This window comes from Pteropus alecto, unplaced genomic scaffold (assembly GCF_000325575.1).
Source record: "Pteropus alecto unplaced genomic scaffold, ASM32557v1 scaffold7, whole genome shotgun sequence".
Lineage (NCBI taxonomy): Eukaryota > Metazoa > Chordata > Mammalia > Chiroptera > Pteropodidae > Pteropus > Pteropus alecto.
In genome coordinates, this window is record NW_006494614.1 from 33,517,711 (window position 1) to 33,536,412 (window position 18,702).

The 18,702-nt window shown below is 42.1% G+C and overlaps 1 long non-coding RNA gene across 9 annotated transcripts in view; it reads right to left on the reverse strand.

Moving 5' to 3' along the window:
* Positions 1 to 1,293: 1,293 nt before the first annotated feature.
* LOC107196772 overlaps positions 1,294 to 18,702 on the reverse strand; it is a 26,691-nt gene continuing 9,282 nt past the window's right edge. For 4 of the 9 annotated variants that reach the window (XR_003044401.1, XR_003044398.1, XR_003044399.1 and 1 more), the window contains 5 exons: positions 16,595 to 16,649; positions 15,911 to 16,078; positions 10,658 to 10,762; positions 10,214 to 10,482; positions 7,788 to 8,510 (listed from right to left, as the gene is read on the reverse strand). This is a non-coding gene — a long non-coding RNA (uncharacterized LOC107196772). Of the gene's footprint in view, positions 1,817 to 4,802; positions 8,511 to 10,213; positions 10,483 to 10,657; positions 10,763 to 15,910; positions 16,079 to 16,594; positions 16,650 to 18,702 lie in introns of those variants that run through there. The other 5 variants (XR_003044400.1, XR_003044394.1, XR_003044393.1 and 2 more) reach the window with 4 other exon arrangements.

An 18,702-nucleotide genomic window follows, 5' to 3' on the forward strand; every position in this document is an offset into this window, starting at 1 on the left:
AATCTTGATCCAAGTGACCCTCTCAGAGCATCTCTGTCTCAGGTCTATTTGACTGCAACAAGAGTCTCATGTGACTTTGAAAATGGAAACAAGCATTAATAAATTGGAGTGAGTTAGTGGGATTTGATTATGTCTCTAATACAGATGTAAATAACATAAAATCTTGATAGAGCTATAAATATCAGCTTTATCAATAGCTCTCAACATTTATAATTTCCCAATGCATTTCAGAATGCAGACTCCCACCTTTTCCCTAGATTGATTTCCTTGCTTCAGAGTGATGAAAGGGTGCAACTAATACATATTTCGGAGAGCATTTGTATTCCAACATCCAGTTTTAATGGAGGTCTGCAAAGAAGTCTCTTTCCTACCTTCTTAAATCTCATATTTTTCCTGCACAGTTACACGTGGGAAATATAATTGGTGTTGGAGTTTCTCCTGGGTTAAGTTTGTTTCAGTAGGAACTACTAATTACTTTAGTAACCTGCTCTAACATTTAAAGTTTATTTGCTCTCAAATAAAAGGCATTTGTTCTTCCTGTTATTTATAATCATTTTCTTAATCTTCTCCTAGCAGCCAAATCTCATTCCGATTGCTCATTATACAAAGCTCATGTTTGCTCTGTGGAAACACATTTAATGGCATGGCACACCTTTGTGTGTATTCAAAAAGAAAAGGAGAGGACCCATTTGAATAAATCTGAATGGTGGAATCCTGAACTTAAAGATGAGTTATGGAGTACCTATTTGAGTTACAAATTTTTAAAAAAGTGATTAGATATTTATATAACTTACAAAGTGATCACCTCGATAAGTCTAATACCCATCTGACACCATATATAGTTTTTACAATATTATTGACTATATTCCCTATGCTGTACTTTATATTCCCATGATGAGTTAAAAAAAATGATTTTTTAAAAATCATTATTTACAGAGGGATGAATGTATTATTCCTTAAATTGTCCAGCTTCTGCAGAAGTTGCAAGACCAAGATTCTTAAAGCTGCAGTATTAGTGGCCACGGTCAAGAGGTAATAAGTTATTAATCGGAAGTGAAGAAAAAGTAGCCATAAAGTTGTAATGGGGGTTAATGGGGCTGGAGACTTACACATGTTGTGCTCAGGTGAGCTGAGAAAACAGATTTTGACTCTCACGAGCCCTCACCCACTGAGTCATATTAGTCTGCTGCAATAATTCAAACAATACTTGAGGAAAAATGCTTAGTCTTTCCAATTTCATTCTCCCCTCTGCTTCCATGAGGTGGGGCTGGGGGGAGGGACGTGTCACTGAGTCTTCATAAAACTAGAGGGGTTCTAGAATCCAAGAAGTATCCCTGGATGCTCCAATCCCTACCGTTGTCCACTGCCCTCCCTGCTGACCTTTGCATCCAGCAAAGTTGACTGTAGGTGTGCTTCAACACCTGGCCTCTTGGCCAGGGTTTGGGGGTGATTCCTGTCTACCTGAGTCCCCCCAGCTTCTTGCTCATGTTAGACCCCTTTTAGCCATGTCCTCTTTCTCGCCCCTGGTATAGATGAGTAACTCATGCTCTCTTATATAAAGTCATCTCCCCTTGTCACAGTAGGCCGCTCTCAACTTAGCTAATTTCTCTCCTTTCCATGAGGGATGGTCAGGGGCCCGCCCATACAATATGGGAAATGAGACAGTCACCATGCCACCAAGTTTACTGACGAGTAGTCATGTCCTAGGTTTGGTGCAGGGCGGGCTGCAAGGCAATCTGATCCCATAGTCCAAGCCATGAATGGCAAAGAAAATGTCCCATCCTTGGCATTTGTCTCCACAATTCCGCTGACTTCCCTAAAATGGAGAGATGGAGAACCATATCATTCACTTCTTGCCTCACATGACTTTATCTCCTTTTCCCACCATCCTTTCAGGTAAAAAAGGAAACTTCCTTTTCTTTCTCCTTTCTGAACACCCGAGATTTCCTCTACATCATATCCTCTTCCTTGCCAACTCCAGGCTCAAGGTTGAGACTTTATGACACATAGATAGTACATGAGGAAGAACTACTTACCCACAAAGGAACTAAGTCAGGAGACATTTCCAAAATATAATACCTCTTCTGTAAGTCAACAGGAAATACATCATCTGATTTGGAACAAAAATTATAACTTGATTCTTTAAATACACTTAGAAATTTATTGGATGCCAAATATAAGTCAGGCTTTGAAAGTGATGAGCTTTCTACTACATACTGGATGGTTCCATTCATAAGACATTCAGGAAAAGGCAAAACTATATGGCCAGAAAAATAGACTGGCAGTTGCCCAGAGCAAAGGGTAGAGAGAGAGGGTTGGAGACAAAAAGGCATGCGGAACTTTTGGGGAGTGTTAGAAGTGTTCATCTTGATTATAGTGCCTATTACGTATGTGTTTGTCAAAACTGGTAGAAATGTACACGAAAAGGAGTGAAATTTATTGTGCATAAATTAGACCTAAGTAAACCTGACTTCTATTTTTTTAAATGTTGAGCTTTCACGTTCCCAAGATTATAGCTGACACTTATTGAGTACTTACTAAATAACGCAGTGTTCTATCATTTTGATTGCATTAGTTCATTCAATCCTCACAATAACTCTAATTGGAAGGTACTATTATTATCATCATCTCCTTCTTATTGATAAGGGAACTGAGACCTAGAAAAGTTAAATAACTTGCCCAAGACCACACAATGAGTACAGCCGGATTTCAAACGCAGATTTGTATGATGCTAAAGTCTGTGCGTTTTACAACTGTGTTAATTTCTCTACGTCGTATATGGCCTCTCAAGATAAGTAAGTTTAGGCTGATAAATATTCAAGGTGTAAACTGGTAACATTTATATTTACTTGTATCTTAACCTTCTTAGAGTCTTTTTGGTTCAATCGCCTTTACCCTCAGATTAGAAAGTAAGTGGTACACCCTCCCCCCATTTCCCAATTCCCATATTTTTCCAATTGCCCTAAGTCCAACATCCTCAATCAGATGGAGAGATCCATTTGTGTTAGTAGCCTTCCGTGAGCCAAGAATAAGTCAGATCTGGGTGACTGTTGGGTAGGAGGATCCCCTGGAAAATTTTTAGGGGTTGTGTGACCTACTATATCTCAAACTCCTGATCAGGACCCCAACCTATATTCTAAACTGGGGGTTCTGCAGTTCCATCTCAGATATCACTGTAGCCTGGCATAACAAAGATGGCAGACTACCCCCTCTTGCAGAGAGTTACCTTCTCAAGTCTGCATTCACACACTCAATTTGCTCAGCTAGGGACCTTGGATCAGAAGTTGACAATGCAAACACAGTCATCCACACCAGCAAATTCTACCTGTGTTTTCATCTTACTTGCTTTATTTAATGAGTCATTTGGTTCTCCAATACCGCTGACAAGTCACTGATGTCCATAGGGCCTGAGGAAGGTGCTTTGGAATCAACCACTTAGGCCACAGCTTAACTCATCTGTCATCGTCCTTTATCGGGCCCCTGGACCAGAGGGCAGGGGGACTTATAATGGATGATTTGAAGGTCTATCAGCTGGAAAATGCACTTGTCCCTAATTCTCACTATTAAGGGGACCTGTTGGTACAATTGGTCAATTTATGATAAAGATGCTGAAGACTGCGACAAGGTTGGGTAAGTTTCAATGGGATGGTAAGAGGGGGAAGTATGGGATTTAAAGGAAGGTTGTAGACAGGGAGCCTTCCCTGAGTCGATAGAGAGCCTCAAAAAGTTGCTCTTGAAGTAGGAGCATCATGAAACTGAAAACAGAGGATGAAAAATAGTTGAGGAGATCCTTAGAAGACAAATTTTGTCTGCTCACCATTTTGCCTGGAATGGAAGCTATCTGTGCTCCTTTAAACTGTTATCAGATGTTAGTACTTCTGTATAAAGGAATTTTTCCCTTTTAATAGAGGAAGCCATTAAAATACTAGACACCTGATGAGAATGGTCATGGTCAAGGAAATAAAGGGCATAGAGGAACAAAGAAACAAAAAAATGCAAATGTTGTTTATATTTACCTTTGCAGCCCATAGCATGAAGATAAAGATTATTCGAAATTAAGTGGGATCGGCAAAAAAGCAGCAGAGAGATCAGCCACAAAAGTAAAAGACGACAGAATTCATTCCCAAACAGTGGGCTAAGAAGGGGGCCCTCTGGTAATTTCATTGCCCCCAAAATTAGAATCACATGCTTGAAACCTGGAAAGCCATCTTATACCTTTACATATAAAAGAAAATTGCTACCTTTAGAGTTGTCTTTTTTCCTGTTTCTTAGTCATCTGTTTTGTTGTTTCTATCCTCCTAAATCGTGTTGCTTCAATATTCTTTCATTCTATTTTACATACAGGTATTGGGCGTCCACAGATGCAAACATCTTTGCAAAGATGGGAAAAGATAGTAATTTCCTAAAATTTCTCTGTGCTCTATGCTCAGACCATTATAAAAGAAACATTAGTGTATTCAAAAAGATAAGTACCTGCTGTATACAAAGCACCGTGCTGATAAGAGAGGACTGTGTTTATTCAAAGTTATGCTGCACGAGCACTTCTGAGGATCCGGACGCCCTGATTTAGAGGAAATGCCACGGGACAGAAACTGATTTATGAAAATTCCATTTCCATGATTACTTCTGCCCTCTCCAGCCTCCCTTCCCCAACTTGCCTTTTCACATCTATAAAATGCACAAGATCACAGTTTATTGATTTAGGTCATCTGCTCATTAATTTGTAAACATGTATCAAGATGTCAGACTGTCATTTATACAAATGGGACTTGCGCAGACATAGAAACTAAAATAAATCAGACCTTGTTTGGGCTAGCAAGCGGTCAGTATGACGTCAAGAGGCAGAGAATGGGTGCTCCTCCATAGACGCTCTCTCTCCTCCCTTCAGTGCCAAACAGATGCTCCGCTGTCTCGGTCCCCTTAACCCCAGAAGACTGTCTGGGTTCAGTTATCTGCAGAGTGTACCGATATATACAGTATCAGCCCCTAGATGTTAAAGAATCCATTCTGGTTTCTAGCACCAGGGAAAGGCCTATGAACTTTGACAGTACAGTATGTTTTAAATTTAGCTTCTAAAAAATAAAAGCAACACAAGTTCATTTGTAAAAAAATTTGAGAAATACAGAAAAACACAAATAATAAATAAAATTTGCCTTTAATCATCTAGTAATTTTATACATCTATATCAGTTAAAGCTAGCTTTAATAATGTATTTTAGAGCAAAAAAAAAAAAAAAGTAGTTTTAATACTATCATTTCTGCTTGTTCTATAAGATTGCCCAAGACTCTCCATGTAATCCTCATCCTTTGACCTACCCTCTGACCTGATCAAGTATGAGACCATTCTCGGTGGCGGAGGAGGGCAGATTAAAATTCTAAATACAGTATCACAATTTCTTCCTAATTTGGGGAATTATGTAAAACATTTTCAGGAAATGCAATTTCCCTGTTTTTATTTTATGACTTTGGTGGGAGGAGGTGTGTTTGTTTAGGAGAATGTCGAGAAAAGGACAAGAGTCTTTCTTAGTCCGGAGTGGTCTTATCACGAGCAGTGACATGTTGGAAACACAGTCTGGACCCCTGATTGAGAATCTGCATTTTCACAAGACCCCAGGTGCTTCCAAACTGTGCACCTGAAGTGTGAGAAGCACTGGCCCATGGACCCGCTTCCTGGCCTTCCTCAGGTGGTATTGATTGTCAGGATTTGTACATAACGTTCACACCTCCTTGATGTTGAAACCAGCAATAAAAATCCCACCTCATGGAAGTAAACGCCTTTTGCGCAAGCCACGGCCCTCGTTCTTTTAGGAAAACTCTTAATGTATTATCTTCTAAATACCCTGAGAGTTGCAGGGCAGTCCAAATGGAAGTCAAGGGAGGAGGGCAACCCTTAATTTTGCCTCCATCTCAAAGTCCATTCCAGGGTCAGGGCTGTTGTGTTTGTGGCCCCTTAAGCCATAGTAAATTATTCACCCGGTGGGGGGACATGAGAGACAGAATCGTGTTCGACAAAGCTCTTCAAATTCTGTTGGAAAAAAATTGACAATAATCTCACTCCCCCTTCTCTGCCACCATACCTACTTTTATTCCCTGCCTCAACTGATTTATTTAACCTTGCTTGTCCACCATGTGGCCCCAGGAGCCAGAGACAAGGCACAGGGATTGGTGATGACCCTAATCAGGGGAGCTGCCCATAGAGGATGAGAAAGAAATGACAGAAGCCTAAATGGTCCTATCTGTCTCAGCTGCCAGCCACACCATGTGTGTGCATCAGCATTTATGTCACACCAGCCTGGGCGAAGCCCCCCAAATGGCTGCTAACATTTGGCCTTTGCTTGAAATCTCAAACTAGGAAGGTGTTCCCAGGCAGCCATCTGAAACCACTCGCAAAAATCAACATTCCCCTTTCTAGGACTAGTGGCCCCCGTGTGAAGTAACATTCTTTTCTTTCTTCTTTTCACAAATGTGATAGGTGTCACAATGTCTTTGTGCTGGGATACCATGGCTCCTTCTGGTTTCTGGCACTGGGTCCTCCTCTATCTCTTGGATAGCATCAGACAATCCTACTGGCACCCAGCCTTGGCCTTCGCTATCAAACGCTCATCTGGCTCCTCTAGCCTCTCCACTCTTGTGCCTGGCTTCTTAAGCTCTGGGGGACTGATCAGCAAATCCATCCATGGAAGCATACGAGACACCTATGGGAGTCCAGTGCCTGATGCCACAGGGTAAAGGATGAAGGATGGTTACAAATGGCTTTCTTCCTGATCCTTGGGGAACTTACAAATATCACCCAATTCGTCCTGGCAACTCTTAGTCATTTATAGAGCAAGCAGCTACAATGGTCTTTTATTTTCCAGAGGTTATGGAGCATAAGTGGTTAAAAACTCAGGGGCTGTAGAGAACTGCATTCAAATCCTGGCTCCCCATCAGTTGCTGGCTGATACAGCTTTGTTTTCTGAATATTTAGTCCTCAACTTATACTTCTCTAAAACAGAGATAATACCATCCTAATAGGTAATTAGCTGGCATTTAGTGAATGCTCAGTAAAAGGTAGCTGTCGTCTTTATTATTATTACTGAAGACTGGACAGCGAGTCATGCCAGATAACCTAACAAGTCAGTTAGGTTATCTGGGTTCTAGTAACCCAGAAGACCTGGGTTTCAGTTCTGGATCTGCCTCGAGTTAGCCTTGTGCTAGCCTGTGTGCCTCAGTTCCTTCAACTGTAAAATGCAGGTGACACTATCTGATGTTTTGTCCCCGTAGCTAATGTTTATCACATGCTAACTGCGCTGGGCCCCATTGCAAGCACTTCTCGTGTTTGTTAATCAAGCCATAGAACAGCTGAGACCACCAGAACCCAGAATGGAGGGATAGAGCGCGAGAGTCCTCAGAGGGAGCACGACCCTACCAACACTCGCTCTTGGGCTTCCGGCCTCCAGAATTGTGAGACCCCCAAATTTCAGTTGTTCTAAGCTATCCAGTGTGTGGCACTTTATATGGTGGCTCTAGGATGTGTGCACACTAAGGTCAAGGACGGCGGAAATGAAGGTGAAGAGGGAGATGAGTGGGAAATTCAAGGCTGATGACAGGTAATAAGAGGATGCCGGGAGGGCCAAATACTCCTAGGTGTGCATATATGTGTGTGTATATGTGAGTGTACACACATGTATATGTATTTTGACAGCGTGAAAACTGATCTGTGAGTTCATCAAGCCTAACTGGAATGTAATAGAATAATAATACAACTGGCACTGTTTCCTCTATAAGAAAATCACACGAGAGGCAAAATGAACATTCAATCCTCTTCCATCTCCCCTGAAACAGGTGGGAAAGGAGTCTTCTCTCTGAGATCATTTAATCAAATCCAACCTCTTTGTTCTGCAGCAGAGGAAGTGAGAAGCGGGGAAGCTACGTTCCCAAGACCCTTGCACCAGCGAATAAGAGAAGCGGGGTTGGATATCAGGTTTTCTGACGCCTAGCCCGGTGCTAGTGCCATCCTGCCTCACTGACCTGCAGAGGCTATTTTTGGATGACACACAGGAATTCATTCACTCTTCCTTCACGAGATTTACTTCGCAAGATTCCATTCTGGTTCCTTTTTTTAAGGTAACTTTTGCTTAAAATATAATATACAGAGACGTGCACAGATCATAAGTGGACAGCTCAGTGTGTCTACGTCTGTGTAAGCAGGACCCAGACAAAGAATTAGTACTTGACTCGCACCCCTGAAGCCCTCTTGCCCCTCCCAGTCACTAGGGACAACAAAGGAACCACTATCCTGACTTCTAATATTACAGATCGATTCTGTCTGTTTTTGAGCTCGATATAAATGGGATTTCACAGTACTCTTTTGTGTCTGCCTTCCTTTGCTCCACATTATGTTTGTGAGATTTGTCTGGGTTTTGCATAGAGTAGTTCATTCTCACTGTGGTAGAGTATTCCATGGTTCTGGTCTTTTGAACCAAATCAAGAGGTCCACTGAGAAGCATCCTGAAATCATTCAAGCTGGTCCTTAAAAAAAAAAAAAAAATGTTAAAGCAACCGAATTGCTGAAACAACAACAAAAAAAGTTGGTTAATCTTTACAAATTAGATCTAATTTATTGGCCATCTGTTAAAAGCCGCTTTCCCAGATCACTGCCCAACCCCCTTTCCTTTTATGTTTCTCTTGATTCTCACGTTCCCAGCTGTGTCACACTGGGCTGACCCAGTCCCGCCTGATGGTGGGGGGTTGGAGGTTAACTAGCTGTGTTCTACCTGGGTGAACCCATCTTGACCTCAGGATCACTCAGAGCCTGGACTGTGCCTCATCTGGCCAGTATGGTTTCTGTCCCTTCAGCAGCATCGTAGCTACCTTCACTTACAGTCAGGGAAGCTGCCTTTCTCATCTGAAAATTTGGAGTTACTGGTCTTGTCTGAATCAGCTTCAGGATAAAGGGCCTACAGCCCCAGGCCAGCCAGAGGCAGAATGGCATCTGCAGAAGGGGGCTGGTCCTCCGGCGAGTCCCTCCCCTTGGAACCACTGCTAAGAGTCACTCCCACAGCTTTCTCAGACTCTGGCCTTCATTCCCAGGGCAGCTAGGCTGGAAAGGGGCTGCACCCTCTTTTTTCATCTTTTCCCTGCCAGACCACAGTTGGCCCCGATTTCTTCATGCTGACTAACCTTCCTGGGGTCTCCCTTTTGCTGGTAACAATGATCTAATCCCAAAATGCAATTTTAAGGGAGCCCCGAAGCAAATCAGCGGGACCGCCTTCCCAAGCCTGAGTCCATATATGGTACAATCCCTGAACCAAGACAGGGAGAGTGCTGAGTGTAATGCAACACAGCTGATTCACCAGCTGTCCCTCTCCCTCCCTAAACTGTGCCTGCCTACTCCAGTTTCCAGTGACATCAGCACTGCACCCATAACAAAAGGTTAAGATAGCCAAAGTGCAGGACTTCTTTGAGTCTTTGGGAAGCTGCAATTTACTTGGAATTTACTGCAATTTTTACTTATTTCTCGGCTTCCCATTTCCTGGGAGGCTGTCCTTTCTGGAATGTAATAGAATAATAATACGACTGGTACTTTTTCTTCAATACTTCTGCTACGGGCAAGGAGAGGAGACAGTTATAGCTCGGGGACTTGCTCAAGTCCAGTTGCACAGGACCGTTTGGAACAGGAAGCAGTCACAGGGCCCCACCCGGACGCTGGGCAGTCCTGCATTCACAGCCCTTAGTTGGAGCCTTGGCTGTTCTTTGGTCTCCACCCTCAACTAGTATTTATTTGTTTAGCCTTAAAAGTATGAGCGATGGAACCAAGAAATTCTCAGGCACAAGAAAGAATATGGGATCTGGATTACCAGCTCTATTCAAAGTTCATTAGTGAATAATCATATTCTTTTTACTAGCATCCACACCACCATTCCAGTGCCTATTAAAAGCAAAGCCTCGGACTAGACTCTAGCAGTGGTGTGCTGGAGCCAGCTCAAACCAGTCATGAACTTAAGTGTTAAATTTTCAGGAAATCTGCAAGCCGGCTGTTAAACACCATAATTATTAAAGACTAAGTTACATAAAATTAAAATTGAATAAATTAGATTTAAAACAAAGGTAATAAATAATCCAAACTCATTTACTTCCTGATTATTTCACTACATTTTACCATGATTTGTGTTCTTGATGTTATTCACCTCTATTGTGTCTGTGTGGCAGAAATATCATATTATGGTACTCACCGTACTTCTGCACATCTCTTTTCCACTCCTTGTTTGGTAATGTCACATTGGGAGCTTGAAGTCAGGCATGATGGCAGTATGTACATGGAAAACACTGCAAATCAGAGCTTCTCCCTCCAGGCTCCCAGGGGCAGTTGTTAACTTTGACCAGCACGCACTGACTCTGGCAGGGTCAATAAAGAATGACTTATTCATTCCCTGCACTCAAGGTGCTTATACTGCAATGAGGGAAACCAGTCCTTCAAGACTTGAGTTGGGCAGTGTCTCCTCTAAAATGTCAAATGGAAAAGTGAAAGGGCAAGGGCTTACCTATATTAGCATCCCAGATCTGCCACTTGATGGTCATGTCACTCAAGCCCAGGAATGGTGAGTAACTTGCTCAAGGTACCAGGCTAGTAAGAGGCAGACCCAAGATATGCCTGGGGCATGGCACTCTGCACCCACCTGGCTGCCTCTTCTGGCATGTCCTGGGGGTAGTGGGATTCTTGGATTCCTCTGCCTGTCCTTAGGTGGTTTACTTCAGGCCGGCCATGCTCATTTCTTAAGTCTCTGTGGGGATCAGGTAAGTCCCAGGACAGACATGACAATTGTTTTCACCTGTCTTCTGTTCTAATTCATCCGGTCATTAAACATTTTAAGTATCAGTCAAAGGTTCCTAGCCTCTGGCTGAGCTTCTGGAGCTCAAACCTGGAAAATAGTACTTACCATACTTCATCAAATCTGAGGTGCCTTTGATTGCAAGATAAACCATTATTTTACAAACCACTATTAAAGAAAAAGTGCTGCCAAATAAATAATCACATGTTATCAATTGTAAGAGCAATGTTAAATCAGTAAAATGTTAAAATGAGAAACAGTGTGCATCTTAGAATCAACTATAAATCTTCCACCAAAGGTAAGGATTAACTCTTAAGATGCTATCGGCTCAGTCATATTGGCAGGAGAGGTACTCATGAGTTTCTAGGAAAGACAGAGGCCAAGACAGAAAGGTGAGAGTGGGCTCATGGAGCTCCTTGAAGTCACACTAAAGGATGCAAAGTTCCTCTAACAGGCAATAGCCAGTCACTAAGGGGTTCTTGGCAGAAGAGTGTGACTTCTCTAATCATGTGGCCCCTGGGATCTGAAATAATATTTATGACTCTGTCGACGTAAAAATGTCCAAACCTGTAGAGAATTCTTGTAAAGGTTTATATGAGCCAAACTGACAACACCCTGGGAGGCAAGATCTCAAATGCTCCGGAGAATGACAGTTTTGCGGTTTCTTTTATACATTTGGAATTAAGGGGGGAACATAGGGAAGATTACATGGAGGTGAGATAAGGCAAGGTGCAGGATAGTTAACAAGGTTATGTGCTCCCTTGAGGGTGGTTATACCACCAAGGGGTATAACTACACTAGCATTTCAAAGGTATATTAACCTAGATGCACAAGAACAGTGGACAGGGATTGCTTAAGCCAAAGATACACTGTTTACTAAAGAAGTTATATGCCTGGGGTTTGACTACCCACCATGACCTACCTGCCCAGTTAGGATTTAATGATCAGATCACCCTGTGAGGTTGCTTCCAATCACTGAACTTGTCAGATTTATTGCAGAGACCCTTTTTTATTCACATGTCTCATATCAAAGCGTGAACTGTCACTCCCCTCTTGCCCAAGAGAGTTGGACCAGAGCAACTGCTGAGCTCAACTGAGCTTAGCACTAGCGAGTGTTCACTCCTGTTACAAATGAGGATGTACTCAAAGGACAGCTCTCTTTTAATAAGGAGCTCAGGAATTCCACTTCTGGGTTTTTATCTGAAGAAAATCAGAACACTAACTTGAAAAGATATCTGCATCATTGTGTTCATTTCAGCATTATTTACAATAGCCAAGACGGAAACAGCCTAAATGTTCATCAGTGGGTGCCTAGATAAAGAAAATGTGGTATATATACACAATGGAATATTATTCACCCATAAAACCCCCGAAATCTTGCTATTTGCAATGACGTGGATGGATCTAGGGGGCATTATGCTAAGTCAGACAGAAAAGGATGAATATTGTCTGATCACAGTTATATGTGGAATCTAAAACCAAAAACAAAAAACCCAAACCAGCTCATATAGAGAACAGATTGGTGGTTGCCTGAAGCAAGAGGAATGAGAGAAAGGGTCAAAAAGTACAAACTTCCAGTTATAAAATGAAAAAGTCCTGGGAATGTAAGTACAGCATGGTGACTATAGTTAATAATACTGTATTGCATATTTGAAAGTAGCTGGGAGAGTGGATCATGGAAGTTCCTTTCATGAAAAAAATTTTGTAATTATGTATGGCGATTGCTGTTAACTGGACTTATTGTGGTGGTCATTTTGCAATATATACAAAAATAATTACATCGTAACCTGAAACTAATATAATGTTATGTCAATTATACCTTAATTTTTATAAATTATTATTGACACTTTAAAAAAAAATAAGGGGTTCAGGTTAACTCATGTTGATGTGCAGGGTCTGTGTGTCCTCCAAGTCACTGAGTGACGTACAAACTCTGTACCCACCCTGGAACTCCGCCCTGGGAACCCAAAGGCCTGGTCAGGACAGAGGGAAACATTACACAGATGGAGACTTTAGGGGTCACTGAAGTTCAATTCTGCCACCTACTTCATCCCTTTACCTGGGACTGGCCCTAAGTCCAGAAAGTTTGGAGATCTTTCTGAGTACCTTTATAATTAAGGGAAAAAATATCACAGCACCACATTAGGGAAGTGCCCCAAGAAATCATCTCACTGCCACAATTTTTCTGATTAGGGAAAAGAGACTTAAAAAATGAGCATGGCTGGCCTGAAATGAACCACCTAAGGAGAGGCAGAGAAATCCAAGAACCCTGCTACCCACAGGGCATGCCAGGAGAGGCAGTCAGGTGGGTGCAGAGTGCCATGCTCCAGGCACACCTCCAATCTGTCTGCCTTTTACTAGTCTGGGGCCTTAGGCAAGTTACTCGCCATCTCTGGGCTTCCATTTCCTCTTTGTAAAATAAGGCTAGTAATAGTGCCTACTGCAGAGGGTTGTTGACAGGATTAAATACATAAATCCATGAAAAAGGCTTAGATAATCGCCTGCCAGCTAGTAATTGCTCCATAAAGAGTGATTGTTGCAGCTATTCTCCCAAGTCCTAGGCTGTCTCCATCACCTCACTCCTGCTATCCAGCAGGAGGTCTGAACTTTGAGACTGAGGGACAGAGGCATCTGTGGAATTTGCTCCCCTTGCTAATCTGGCAAAGTCAACAAATCATTTCTGTTCAACCTGTGAGGAGCCTCTGGAGATGTTAGGTCATGGCATAGAACAGTTTCATGTCAGAAGCATTGAGAGCTGGATGGAGGGGAGTCGGCAGCCTGACCAGGGAAAGGAAGAGGCTTTCTGAGGACTGGGGAAGCCAGCTGACGTGGGGGGGAAGCAGAAGGGGTGCAGGAGCCATGAGGCGCCTGGGTGGGGGCACTTGGCATGTGAACAGAGTGTGGAAGGCCAGGACAGGGGATGTGATGTGGGCCTTTATGGCTAGAAAGGAAGGGGACTCAGAGCCTATGAAAAGAACCATTTTCTGTGAAGCTCAGGAAGGGCCTCTCACAGGGGATTTCCTACACAGGGCTCCAGGCCTTGGCTGCCTTCCCAGGGAAAGGTGGTGTTTGTCGTGGGGAACTAGCACACTGCATGGCTTTAGTTCAGTGAATAACGGTGCCCACTCCTGTCTCTGGAACTGCCGGTCTCCCTGAGCCTCGTTCAGCTGGGAACAAAATGCTCTTTGCTTGAACCACGCACTTCAGACGTCTTAGTGTGAGACAGGGACATTGAAGTCAGAGAAGAAATGAAATAGAGGGGAATAGAAGCTTTGAATATGGTGGAGTAAAGGGAGGTGAGAGCCACAAAGTACATGCCCTCAAGATGGGACAGAGGGGACTATTTCAAAGGAATGAGTCTTTGGCACAGGGCTTTGATGTCACCCAGAGACTGCTGATTGGCCCCAGACCACAGGTCATGCTGACATGGCTATTTGAAGGAGCTCAGTGTGGTTTAAGGCAAAACCCTTTTGGAAAGAGGAATTTCAAAATAATGATAATAATAATTTAAAAAGTAGTACAATCAATGCCTTTTTCCTCTCTTTCCTAACCCCAATCAAAAAGTACAGTATACACTATTGAAAAATCACATCTCAGAAGCAGTGTGCACCTTCTGACAGCATCTGCCAAGATTTCTGATGAGGCTGATAGAAATGTGTTCCATTTTCATGTTGTATAATGAGTAGATGGAATCCTTGCACATCTGTTCAGGCAAGATAATGATGATACTATTACTAGAGGCATTGTGCCGCAAATATAATCTACCCCCTGCCCATATCCAGCCTCGCTTCTTCTTTTTTCTCTTTTCTCTTTACTGTCCTGTGTCTCCCTTTTTCTCATGTTTACTTTCTTGTTCTCACTTTTCCTCTTCTCTCTTCATTTCTTACCTCACCTCAGTGCCCCAACCAGCTTGTAGAAGTCAGTGGGACAAAGTGAGGAATTCTCATCCTATCAGAGGAAGGGGCTGCTGAGAAGGCACTGTGGCCAGGGCTTAGCTGTGGAGGTCAGGAGAGAGGAGAATCTTTTGGTCTCTTCCCACAGCCCTGGTGATTCCTACTGCAAAAGGCCATCTCTGACTTCAGTCCACTCAGAAAAACCTCGGGACCTGCCCCATGTCCAGCCTCATCAGTAAAGAATCAAGAGAGACATCAATGTGACCAGCTAATCCCTACTAAAGAAACAACAGATGGAAAGAGTTTAATGCATTTAACATTCAGAATATTTTGCATCATAACTGGACACTTTCTGAGTGCATGATTGATTTATGAAAGAATGAAATTTTAATATTGGAATATAAACACAGAAAATCAGAATATGGGGATATATTTCAAGGTCAGAAGGAGCCTTCCTTGTGTTTCTTAAGTCATTTATTCATTCACTCATTTTTATCAACAAATATTCACTCAGCACCTACTATGCACCAGGGAATGAGCTGGCTACTAAGGCACATAGATGGAAAGCTATGATTCCTGTCTTTCAGGGCCTTAAAGTCTACCCCAAGGCAAAGTTTTACCTATCCTAAATATAGCTTTGATTGTGAACAAATCTCCTGTGCGAAGCAGAATCCCCCTGGGAACCCTTCACTATAGAGGTACCTTGGGCACCAATATAAAGATGGGATAGTATAGATTCCTGCATATTGACCCATTAGTTCATCTACCTATCCACTCTTCCATATATCCAACCATTCCCTTTCCAATTCTCACTCACCTATCCACCTATTTACCTATTAATCCATCCATCTCTCTACTCATCTATCTACTCACCCACCTAACTATTCACTCATTTACTCTTTTGCCCATCCGCCTACTATCCATCTATCTACCTATTTATCCACCCATCCATCATCCTTCTGAGCATGCGATAGGAGGTCAATTGTAGCTCAGTGGGGAGCAGGGCATACCTAATCAATTATTATGATAGGGAGCCATGCAAAGACAGAACCCCAGTAGTTGCCTATAGTGTCCATGCCTGACAATTCACAAATGAATGATTCCTAACATTGGGCTGTGATCTGAGAAACAGAGAGAGGATGAATTTCAAGGGCTGGTTAAAAACGTTCACAGGGAGGTGCTTAAATTTAATCAAGATAAGGTTTACCTTTTACCCCAGTCTAGAAGAGAGTCGCCTGGGAAGGCAGGCAGGGCAGTCTATTAACAGTGTTTCATGAAAACCTTCTTTCCACAGAGTTCTTGCTATTGAGATTTTCCTCGATGTGATGGCCCGTTACATCATGAAGGTGCCATTCTGATAATTATTGCTTTCTCCCTGAAAAAAGAAAAACTAAGGATAAGCATTTTGGTGGATAGTATAAATTCCCAGTATACTATCCATTGAAACGATAACCCCCCAATTGGAGGACTCAGTGAAAATCGACACCTAAAATTGTCCCCTTGCTCTCCTAATGTTGTATTCAGGGTTTTTCTATTTGTGGGAATTCTGACTGAAATTTACTCATTTCTAATGTCGACTTGAGCTGTGTCTCTTCTTAAAATTGGCCCCCTCTTCCCATCTGAATGTCAGGTGGAACATTCGTTAGTCGTCTGGAATTAATCTGTCTCTAGCTGAATGAGAGCTGGAAAGAGGAAACGGGGCAGTGATGAGAGCCCTGAGCAGTCAGGAGTCCTGGTTCCCTTGTCTTACTCTGCCGCTGAGTCACCAGCTGACATTGGACAAGGGACTTGGTTTTTCTGAGTTATTGCCTGTCTGCTAAAGGAGAGCAGCATGAGATGCAGAGACAGTGCTAGGAGCACTGGGCCAGGAGACAGAAGCTCCTATCCTCACCTCAACTCACTAAATCCTTGTTGGCTACAGCAAGTTTCTGGGCCTTCTTTTCCGTCTATAAAATGAGGGGAGAGGATATATGATCTTTAAAGTAGTTTATAATACCTGGAATCTTAATTACATTCGTTTATCACATATTTAATGCATGGAACTGATCGTTTTTCCTCTATATGGAAAAAAAGAATCCGAATATCATCATGACACATGACATGGCATTTTGCACTGTTTCATCATTTTGAATTTTAAATATAACATAATTTTAATAAGCTGTAAGTGGTCACACAGAACGACAGAATTAAAGTAACAAGTTCTGTTTCTTTGTCTTTAAAATCACTGTGCTATCGCTGTTTCAAATTTGCAGTCCAAACGCAAGATTCTGTAGTATCTTAGGGTCGGAGACATGACTGTGCTGAAATTAAGCCTGGATAACTCCAAATTGGATATGAACTTACTCAAAACAAATGTGGGCATCTGAGACCACATATATCAAGGGTCAATTGTATCTATAAGAGTTCCTAGGATTAACTTGCACATGGAATGCAATGTTTACTAAATCTGTAAAATAAATAGTAAAAATGTGTTAAGTTGAACTTTACATATATATTAAGACTGAACAGGAATTACAACAATTGCTTAGAACTTAGACCTAAAGATTTGGGTGAGGGAGAAAGTGTTTTTATCACTAACATTGTTTAGAATTATCATGGTGATAGTAAAAAGGCAGACCAATTTTCAGTCAGTTTTATCATTTGAAAAGGTTTTAAATGTGAAGTAATTTTAGATTTACAGGAGAGTTGCACAAATAGAATAGTGAATTCCCATATATCTTTCACTCAGTTTATATAACCATGGCACATTTATCAAAACACAGAAAGTAACATCGGTATTATAGTATTAACCGAACTATAGACTTTATTTGGATTTTAGCAGTGTTTCCATTATTGTCCTTTTTCTCTTGCAGAGTTTAATCCAGGATATCATTGCCTTTAGAGGTTTATCATTGTTTTAAAATTCATTACAAATGATGCAAGCCTTTGGTGCCCACCCCCACAGCTGACCATTCCCACCACCTTGCCCTTGGTACATGCCTAATTACACTAAACTGCTGTAATATTGGGAGCAAGGAGGTCTGATGGCTGCGAAGTTTCATCCTTTGGTGAAAGATGCTGTTGAGCCTGACATAATGTGCTAGACTGCCAGAGCACAAGCACTTACTTCACTTTATCAAGCTGTGGCTCTTTCAGCCAGACACTAACAGTGACTGTTAGGTTGGTGATATTTGCAAGGCTCATGTGCCTAGTGTACAGAAACCAGAAAGCAAGGCTCATTTTGGGCAAAAGTTCCGTGTGTCCTGTGAGGCAAAGAAGCAAAAACATAAAGAGTAAAGAGCCTTGACAAAATCATGGTGCAGATGCTTCTGGGTGCCAGCTCCATGCCAACCCTCCCCTTTTTCCTTGCCATCAGATTTTTTTTTTTTCAATTAATAAATATTTATTGAATCCTACTATATTCCAGGTGTTGTTCTAAGCACTACTGATAGAAACAAAACAAAGATCCCTGTGTTTGGAGCTTGAGTTCTAGCAGGATAGAGCTGAATTAAGTTTCATCACAGGATGTGTTGAACATGAGTATGGGAGCTGTTGGTGCACAAGGACAAGTTCACATTTAAGCTTACAATATGCTTCTAGTAGCCACATTTGGAACTTGCAGATATTAATTACATATATTAACCTATGAGAATACTTACAGCAATTGTGCCAGTAGAATTTTTATTTTGTTTAGGTAAGGGGTAGCCAGGATCTTCAGAAAAGGCTGGCAATTTCTTCAGTCCCTCTGAGGATGACTTTCTGTTGAAGTTAATCCAATCATGTCAGGTCCACTCACCTTGCCAATGACTGGTTTTGGAACAGGCATGTGATGCAATTTTGGCCAATGAGGCATAAGGGATTCCGGGGTTTCTGGGAAAGTTTTCTTCACACTTCAAAATGCCCCTCCTCTTCTTGTCTGAATTTTGGGTCTTGTATGAAGCATAGAATGCCTGGTGCTGTTGCAGCCACTTACTGACGACGAAGGATAAGCCCAAGACAAAAGCAAATACAGAGTGGAAA